The sequence below is a fragment of the Pseudophryne corroboree genome, chromosome 5, assembly GCF_028390025.1.
Source record: "Pseudophryne corroboree isolate aPseCor3 chromosome 5, aPseCor3.hap2, whole genome shotgun sequence".
NCBI lineage: Eukaryota > Metazoa > Chordata > Amphibia > Anura > Myobatrachidae > Pseudophryne > Pseudophryne corroboree.
Genome location: NC_086448.1, coordinates 17,257,737 through 17,266,759, shown reverse-complemented (window position 1 = coordinate 17,266,759; position 9,023 = coordinate 17,257,737). Strand labels below are relative to the sequence as shown.

Sequence of the window (9,023 nt, the reverse complement as noted above, 5' to 3'; positions counted from 1 at the left end):
AATTTATTTATATAAAGATCAGACATATTTGTTTATAACTTATTTTTACTTTTATTATATTTATTTATTTCTTCGTTTATTATTTATCATTTTTTCATCAATATTCTTATTTTTAGGTTTATGTTTATTTCTATATATATATTTTTTATTTTTATTGTTATATTTTATATATATATTTTTTTTAATTTATTTATTTATTTATTTTTTTATTATTTTTTATTATTTTTTTTATTATTTTTTATTATTTTTTATTTTTTATTATTTTTTATTATATTTTTTTTTATTATTTAATTTTTTTTTTATTTTTTTTTTTATTATTTATTTTTTATTTATTTATTTTTTATTGTTTTTTAATATATTTTTTTTATAAATATTTTTTTATTATTATTTATTTTTATTATTTATTTTTTATCTATTTATTTTTTGTTTTTTTATTTTTATTTCCATTTTTATATTTTTATTTTAATTTTACTTTTATTTATTTATTTTCTTTCTTTTATTTATTTATTTATTATCGCTCCAGCGTTATGCAATACGATCAAGGGGAATTACCCACAGGGAATCAGTCTAATATGTAGGACATGAAACTGAGTTAAATCAGATGGGGTGTGTCCAACATCATTCCTGGCATTTAGCCAGGTTTGGTTTCCCTAAATAGTAACCAGAGAGACAGTGAAAAGCATTATGGGTAATATTAATCAATTAGGTATTTCCTCCTAAGGAGTTATTCTCATAATAATACCGTTAATACACTTAGTTTGATTATTTGAAAATTATAAATCTATGCACTTTTGGTTAAGTAATCTCCATTCTAATATAGTAAATGGAGCACATATATATAGAGCACCAATCACTTTGCAAGGGAAGTGATGTAATCACTTTTCCCTTTATAAAGGGTGGTTATCAGGTCCAATACCTCATTATACAGAGACTTGGCTGTCAGCACTGCACTACTGGAGGGTAAGGTTTTGTTTTTGATTTTACAATAGTATATTATCAACTTTGAAAGTGGTCCCATTTATTAGTATACACTTTGTACCAACTTTATGTATTTTATTGACTGGTTAACCACTAATAATTTATAAATGTAATTTTTTAAAGAGTATATGATATGCACTAATTATATATATATTCACTATATAAATATGACAGATTTATTCATGAATATGAAACTAAGTTGTATGAGTTATACACTCACTTATATAATTTTTATAGTTAATAGATCTTCCCCTTACTAAGTGAAAGGAGTATTTGTTTCTCCATGGGGTGGGAACTCTTTGTACCATACTGGTACTTTAATAGATGGTCTAATTGATATCAACCCAATTAATTTACCAGGTCTACCACGTGTTCTAAATTGGTTAGACATTATACCCATTTGAATTGCCTTCACTCCTGAGTCTCTGAGTGTCAGGTTCAAGCTGCTGACCGACGAGGTATGTGCTATATTATAGAGATTTCTTTAATGATTGGCACTAATGAACTACACCCCCTGTGGGTAGCACTTTGAGTAATTTCTTTGAATTATTCGATCCTAGATCAGTGATACCGTCCATAAAGGATGGGTTTCCCTAATAAACATATCATGTGGGTTCACTATACTGATGGTTAATACAATTAGTCCTGGGTTTTCCAAATATGAATAAATGGCTGGTTATAATCAGATCATTTAGTAGAGGATCGTTGTATAGTGGTAACATTGGTGTTTGTTATAGCCAATTCTGTGGCTTTGTTCTGTATCATATATAGAAACCACACGGGTTAGTCATGAGATCTGTTCATTAGTGATCAGACATTAATGATACCAGAATTTTTATAATTATGGGTGTCAAAATAAGATAGGGGTCTATTTATGAACTCGTAGGTGTTCTTATAATTAATACCCAATTAATCAATTTATTAGGTTCCTTATGCTTGCGAACCAGTTAGATTCTATACACATATGAATCTTCCCCATATTCGAATATCTGAATGTCAGACTCAAGCTGATGATATATGAGGTATGTGCCATTCCATTGGATTAATCCCAATCTCTGCCTAATTGAACAAAAAGTGTCCTTTAATTAATAAAGGTTATTAAACGTTTTTTTTAATTAGGTATGGTCCTCGCTGTATCAATCAAGTCCCATTGAAATATTGAAACGTTGTTCATACATCTTTGAATGACCTTTTATGTGCTGACAATATGTTCTGAAATGAAGAGGTATCTTTTTCACAACCTGTGCTTTTTGGTTCTCTTTTTTCCTCTTTCTTCATGTTATTTATTCTGTTTTCCTCCTCATGTTGCTATGTCATGTTCTTTTGATACCAATATGTCATGTTATATGTGAGTGTAAGATGCTTATTGCTATGTATTTGTTTTGACTTATTATTCTACAATTGTAGATTTTACCCCTGATGAAGTATTGGAACAAGACGAAACGCGTTGGGTTATTTATCTATCTATTATCTGATGTTACCTCCGAATCTACAATAAGGAGAAGGAGGAAATCGTAGTGATATATCTACGCTTTTTCCTCATCACTACAAACTGATTGTTCAAATTGTGCGACAAATGTAAATGTATCAACTCTGTATACTTATGAACATTTGTGTCGGGTTTATATGTTGTTTTAATAAATTTTTTTGTTAGTATTTGTTATCTGACGTAATTTATCCGGAGAGTACTGTAAGTGTCCGTTTTTAGGTAGGGCGTTGATATAACTCCCTTGGCGCCATCTCCTCTATTTCGTTTCATATATATATATATATATATATATATATATATATATATATATATATATATAAAATGTAGAATGAGGGCGGCACTCACGCAGGCCGATGCAGGTAAAAAAAGTCAGTTTTATTGATCCGACATGTTTCGGGGATTAACCCCATCCTCAGGGCTTTAACAACCCAAACTGAGCACAGAACAGACATATATACCCTACCCAAAACCAAACAATCATGATAAAATGCCACTCACCTGCTCCACGGCGCCATAATGTGCATCCGGTCACCGAGCAGCGCGTTCACGTCGCTCACCACTGACGTCATCCAACCGCGCCACGTCACCATCACCTAGGTAACCAGACGCTACTCACGCTGGAAGCCCGGGAGTAAACAGTGATCCACGCTGACAGCCCGTGATGTCATCAGATGGCGCTCTGTGGTGCGGTTACCGTGACAGCTACAACATAAACAAAAAACAAAACACAATAAACATATAATAAGTGCATGGCATAACGATCCTTCTGCCTAGAAAGGCAATGCATAACAACTACCATATTCTTAATAAGACATATATCAAAGATATACTGTTAATGTACTGACGTGTGTATCCGCCACTATTACATAACAACTAGACCTACATTAAAGCAGTTAAATGTCAAGGTAATATACATAATAAGGAGGTTTATAAAACAGGTTTATAAAAAACACTGAAGGCCTAGATTTTCATTCAGGCCATGAGGAGAAAGGGTACCCAGTTTATATATCCATCTGGACTCATGTTGTAACAATACTCGATCCCTATCCCCTCCTCTGATGGTCTTAGGGACTTGATCAATCAAAATAGCCCTAATACTCGCCACCCCATGTTTATATTCTAAACAGTGACGAGCAAAGGGTTGGTCACTATGGCCCTTCTCCAAAGCTTTTTTTATAGCACTTCTGTGTAAAGCCATACGCTCACGAAACTGACGTATGGTCTTACCCACATAGGCAAGACCACACGGACATGTCAAAAGGTACACCACATGTGTAGAGGTACATGTGAGACGATATTTGATGGGAATCTTCTTCCCAGAAAGGGGATGGTTAAAGGTATTACCAATCATAAGTGTGTTGCAGGTGGCGCAACCCAAGCACCTAAAACAACCCAATTTGGTTCTCAAAAAGTGGGATTCCTGTGTACTAGTCAATTGGGTGACATCTAGTTTAACTATATGTTACCTAGGTGATGGTGACGTGGCGCGGTTGGATGACGTCAGTGGTGAGCGACGTGAACGCGCTGCTCGGTGACCGGATGCACATTATGGCGCCGTGGAGCAGGTGAGTGGCATTTTATCATGATTGTTTGGTTTTGGGTAGGGTATATATGTCTGTTCTGTGCTCAGTTTGGGTTGTTAAAGCCCTGAGGACGGGGTTAATCCCCGAAACATGTCGGATCAATAAAACTGACTTTTTTTACCTGCATCAGCCTGCGTGAGTGCCGCCCTCATTCTACATTATATTCGTTGAGGAGATTCACCTCTGGGAAGGCACCGCAGCAACTTCACCGTATTTAAAGTGGAGTGCCGGGACTTTATGCTTGTGTATATATATATATATATATATATATATATATATATATATATAGCAGTACGGTACAGTAGGCCATTGCTATTGATATATTACTGGCATATAATTCCACACATTAAAAGATGGAGAACAAAAATGTGGAGGGGAAAATAGGGAAAGATCAAGATCCACTTCCACCTTGTGCTGAAGCTGCTGCCACTAGTCATGGCCGAGACGATGAAATGCCATCAACGTCATCTGCCAAGGCCGATGCCCAATGTCATAGTACAGAGCATGTAAAATCCAAAAAACAAAAGTTCAGTAAAATGACCCAAAAATCTAAATTAAAAGCGTCTGAGGAGAAGCGTAAACTTGCCAATATGCCATTTACGACACGGAGTGGCAAGGAACGGCTGAGGCCCTGGTCTATGTTCATGGCTAGTGGTTCAGCTTCACATGAGGATGGAAGCACTCATCCTCTCGCTAGAAAACTGAAAAGAGTTAAGATGGCAAAAGCACAGCAAAGAACTGTGCGTTCTTCTAAATCACAAATCCCCAAGGAGAGTCCAATTGTGTCGGTTGCAATGCCTGACCTTCCCAACACTGGACGGGAGGAGGTGGCGCCTTCCACCATTTGCACGCCCCCTGCAAGTGCTGGAAGGAGCACCCGCAGTCCAGTTCCTGATAGTCAAATTGAAGATGTCACTGTTGAAGTACACCAGGATAAGGATATGGGTGTTGCTGGCGCTGAGGAGGAAATTGACAAGGAGGATTCTGATGGAGAGGTGGTTTGTTTAAGTCAGGCACCCACGGAAACACCTGTTGTCTGTGGGACGAATATGACCATTGACATGCCTGGTCAAAATACTAAAAAAATCACCTCTTCGGTGTGGAATTATTTTAACAGAAATGCGGACAACAGGTGTCAAGCCGTGTGTTGCCTTTGTCAAGCTGTAATAAGTAGAGGTAAGGACGTTAACCACCTCGGAACATCCTCCCTTATACGTTACCTGCAGCGCATTCATCATAAGTCAGTGACAAGTTCAAAAACTTTGGGTGACAGCGGAAGCAGTCCACTGACCACTAAATCCCTTCCTCTTGTAACCAAGCTCCTGCAAACCACACCACCAACTCCCTCAGTGTCAATTTCCTCCTTAGACAGGAAAGCCAATAGTCCTGCAGGCCATGTCACTGGCAAGTCTGACAAGTCCTCTCCTGCCTGGGATTCCTCCGATGCATCCTTGAGTGTAACACCTACTGCTGCTGGCGCTGCTGTTGTTGCTGCTGGGAGTCGATCGCCATCCCAGAGGTGAAGTCGGAAGACCACTTGTACTACTTCCATTAAGCAATTGACTGTCCAACAATCCTTTGCGAGGAAGATGAAATATCACAGCAGTCATCCTGCTGCAAAGCGGATAACTCAGGTCTTGGCAGCTGCGGTGGTGTTAAATGTGTGTCCGGTATCCACCGTTAATTCACAGGGAATTAGAGAATTGCTTGAGGTACTGTGTTCCCGGTACCAAATACCATCTAGGTTCCATTTCTACAAAAAGGTAAAAAGAAAGAATATGAGTGCGCTGTCAGCGGCAGCCAGTAAAGGGGGGGTCAGCCCCTAAATAAAGTGAAACAACAATATAGAAAGATGTACTGGCGCTGGCTGTTAGACCAATAAGGGACGATAATTGGTAAAAAAATTTTCACAAACTTTTAATAAACATAATAAAAATATATATTAAAAACCATTAATTAGATAAATCAGATGTAGTCATATTATATTTATCTGTTCCTAAGTCAGAAACAGAGGATGTTAAACGGTGTTGATTAGGACCAATTGGATCCCAATCATGGTGTATGTTATATGTACACAGTCTCCGGTTAGGACTCCCTCCTCATTATCTTTGGGTTCACTTTAAGATGATAATAATTACCCAGTCCTTATGGATGTTGTCCCCAGGATCTCGGTTTAGCAAGTGAGAATCCAATTAGCAGCAGGGGAATAATTCCAGGTTGCAGTGGGCTTGTAGTGTCCAGTAGGGGCAGAGAGTCCAATTGTTACCGGAGGTGCCAGGTGGGTCCACAGCTGATGGTCACTGTCCTTGGCTCAACGCGTTTCGCTGGTCTAATGGCTGCCAGCTTCCTCAGGAGCAAATATCACAGCAGTCATCCTGCTGCAAAGCGGATAACTCAGGTCTTGGCAGCTGCGGTGGTGTTAAACGTGTGTCCGGTATCCACCGTTAATTCACAGGGAATTAGAGAATTGATTGAGGTACTGTGTCCCCGGTACCAAATACCATCTAGGTTCCATTTCTCTAGGCAGGCGATACAGAGAATGTACACAGACGTCAGAAAAAGAGTCACCAGTGTCCTAAAAAATGCAGTTGTACCCAATGTCCACTTAACCACGGACATGTGAACAAGTGGAGCAGGGCAGACTCAGGACTATATGACTGTGACAGCCCACTGGGTAGATGTATTGCCTCCCGCAGCAAGAACAGCAGCGGTGGCACCAGTAGCAGCATCTCGCAAACACCAACTCGTTCCTAGGCAGGCTACGCTTTGTATCACCGCTTTCCAGAAGAGGCACACAGCTGACAACCTCTTACGGAAACTGAGGAACATCATCGCAGAATGGCTTACCCCAATTGGACTCTCCTGGGGATTTGTGATATCGGACAACGCCATCAATATTGTGCATGCATTACATGTGGGCAAATTCCAGCACGGCCCATGTTTTGCACATACATTGAATTTGGTGGTGCAGAATTTTCTTCAAACTGACAGGGGCGTGCAAGAGATGCTGTCGGTGGCCCGAAGAATTGCGGGCCACTTTCGGCATTCAGCCACCGCGTGCCGAAGACTGGAGCACCAGCAAACACTCCTGAACCTGCCCCGCCATCAGCTGAAGCAAGAGGTGGTAACGAGGTGGAATTCAACCCTCTATATGCTTCAGAGGATGGAGGAGCAGCAAAAGTCCATTCAAGCCTATACAGAGGCGGAACTACCGCCAGTGCAACCAGTGCGTTGCACTGGGGCCCGCCACTGTCCAGGGGTCCAAAGCATGTAATGAGTCAAACTGACTCATTACATGCCGCTGTGTGCTGCGGGCAACCGCTGCCCGCAGCACACAGCCACCCGGACAGAGAGGAGAGGAGCGCAGCGGTACAGGGGTAAGGAGAAGGAGGGAGGTGGAGGAGGGAGCCGCAGCAGCGCTTTACTACTGGTTGAGGCGCTGCTGCTGCTGTCCCTCTACTTCACTATAGGCTGTCTTCCGAGAACAGCCTATAGTGAAGCAGAGGGGCAGCAGCAGCAGCGCCTCCACCAATAACACAGCGCTGCTGTGGCTCCCTCCTCCTCCTCCTTCTCTCCTGCCCGGGAATCGTGACCAGAAGCTGCACCAAGGAGCCTGAGCCAGCGGAGAGGGTAAGTATAATTAATTCATTCTTTCTTTCTTTCTTTCTTTCTTTCTTTCTTTCTTTCTTTCTTTCTTTCTTTCTTTCTTTCTTAAAGGGGGACTGTCTGCCGCAATGTGTAAAAAGGGGGAATCTGCTTGCCGCAATGTGTAAAAAGGGGGAATCTGCCTGCCGTAATGTGTAAAAAGGGGGATGCTGTCTGCCGTAATGTGTAACAAGGGCACGCTGTCTGCCGTAATGTGTAAAAAGGGCACGCTGTCTGCCGTTATGTGTAAAAAGGGCACGCTGTCTGCCGTTATGTGCAAAAAGTGAACGCTGTCTGCCGCTATGTTTAACAAGGGCACGCTGTCTGCCGTTATGTGTAAAAAGGGCACGCTGTCTGCCGTAATGTGTAAAAAGGGGACGCTGTCTGCTGTAATGTGTAAAAAGGGGGAATCTGCTTGCCGCAATGTGTAAAAAGGGGGAATCTGCCTGCCGTAATGTGTAAAAAGGGGGATGCTGTCTGCCGTAATGTGTAACAAGGGCACGCTGTCTGCCGTAATGTGTAAAAAGGGCACGCTGTCTGCCGTTATGTGTAAAAAGGGCACGCTGTCTGCCGTTATGTGTAAAAAGTGAACGCTGTCTGCCGCTATGTTTAACAAGGGCACGCTGTCTGCCGTTATGTGTAAAAAGGGCACGCTGTCTGCCGTAATGTGTAAAAAGGGGACGCTGTCTGCTGTAATGTGTAAAAAGAGGAATCTGTCCGCCGTAAGGTGTAAAAGGGACTCTACCTGGTTTAGTGGTGCTACTGTGCGGCATAATTTGAATAATGGAGACTACTGTGCACCGTTTTATGAAATGGTATTATTTTGTGGCCACACCCCTTCCCCACGAAGCCACGCCACTATGTATTTTTGCACGCGCATACGGCGCGCACTGCCCCTGTTTTGCATGCAGGGGTGGGACTCCGATGCCGTTTCTTGCACACAGTGCTAAAATGTCTAGTTACGGCACTGTTGCTAGGTATCCATTTCTCTGGCCCTGAGCAGGTCCCCCTCACCAGATCCTCTCCAGGGGTGAGGGGGTGGACTTGGATGGGATGGGGGGGGGGGGGGGGGCAAAGCATTTTGTCGCACCTGGGCCCACCACTCGCTAGTTCCGCCACTGAGCCTATACATCTACCTACGATATAGGCAAAGGAGGGGGAATGCACCTGACTCAAGCGCAGTGGAGAATGATTTCAACGTTGTGCAAGGTTCTGCAACCCTTTGAACTTGCCACACGTGAAGTCAGTTCAGACACTGCCAGCCTGAGTCAGGTCATTCCCCTCATCAGGCTTTTGCAGAAGAAGCTGGCGAGATTGAAGGAGGAGCT

At 41.6% G+C, this 9,023-nt stretch overlaps 1 long non-coding RNA gene across 1 annotated transcript; it reads left to right on the top strand.

Moving 5' to 3' along the window:
- Positions 1-1,142: 1,142 nt before the first annotated feature.
- LOC134927102 (uncharacterized) lies at positions 1,143-2,594 on the top strand. Its single transcript, XR_010177554.1, has 4 exons — positions 1,143-1,436; positions 1,904-2,000; positions 2,098-2,203; positions 2,386-2,594. It is a non-coding gene; the product is annotated as an uncharacterized LOC134927102 (long non-coding RNA).
- Positions 2,595-9,023: the final 6,429 nt, after the last annotated feature.